Consider the following 1,236-nt stretch of genomic DNA (forward strand, 5'->3'; position numbering starts at 1 on the left):
ATGGACATGAGTTTGGGTAAACTCCGGGAGTTGGTGATGGACAGGGAGGCCTGGCGTGCTGCGGTTCATTGGGTCACAAAGAGTCGGACACGACTGAGCGACTGAACTGAACTGAACTGAACCTTAGATATGTTTTCTATGTTTGTGTGTCTATTTCTGTTTTGTAAATAAGTTCGTTTGTACAATTTTTTTTTTTTTTGGCCTTTCTTTGGGCTTGAACAGACTAGCTCAGACTCTGTTCTTGTTCAGCTTTCTCGTGGTTAAAATTTCCAGGTATAGTTTTTTTATGCTGAAAGCCAAAGTGTTTTGGGTGACTACTGGAACCAATATTTCAAACAAAAATGATATATATCTTCTAGATCTTGCATTTTCTGAAACTTGTAGTATTTAGGCCAAAGGGTAAAACACTCGATGACCAATGGTTTCAGGACCATTTCTTTTTTTTTCATTCCCTTCACCACCTTATGAGGTACTGCCTGAATGTCACCCTCTCCCCAAGCCTCATAAACTTGTACTACTCCCTACAGAGACCACTGCAGCTGGTAAGTTGAAGGACTTCACTTTCCCAACAGAATCTGAATTTTCAGGGGCCACAAAAACTGAAGTGGCCTTCCCGGGTGGTACAATGATAAAGAATCCTCATGCCAATGCAGGAGACACAAGAGACAGGGGTTTGATCCCTGGGTTGGGAAGATCCCCTAAAATAGGAAATGGCAACCCACTCCAGTATTCTTGCCTGGGAAATCCCATGGAAAGAGGAGCCTGGCAGGCTACAGTCCATAGGGTTGCAAAGAGTTGGACATGTCAAGCAACTGAGCACACACACAAAACTGAAGAGTCAAGACTTATGGACAGGACACTCTAGGGGTTGGTCAATATATACCGAGACCTGGGTCAAAATGTGCAACTTCCTATGTAAATTTGGGAGAGTCACTTAACCTGCCTTAGTCTCCCTGTGTATGAAGTGGGGACAATAAGAGGATTATGACCAGAATCTAAAAAGATAATGTCTATAAAGCAGCAAATTTGGAAAACTCAGCAGTGGCCACAGGACTGGAAAAGGTCAGTTTTCATTCCAATCCCAAAGAAAGGCAATGCCAAAGAATGCTCAAACTACCGCACAATTGCTCTCATCTCAGACGCTAGTAAAGTAATGCTCAAAATTCTCCAAGCCAGGCTTCAGCAATATGTGAACCGTGAACTTCCTGATGTTCAAGCTGGTTTTAGAAAAGGCAG

This window comes from Bison bison, unplaced genomic scaffold, assembly GCF_000754665.1.
Source record: "Bison bison bison isolate TAMUID 2011002044 unplaced genomic scaffold, Bison_UMD1.0 scf7180017864072, whole genome shotgun sequence".
NCBI classification, from domain to species: domain Eukaryota; kingdom Metazoa; phylum Chordata; class Mammalia; order Artiodactyla; family Bovidae; genus Bison; species Bison bison.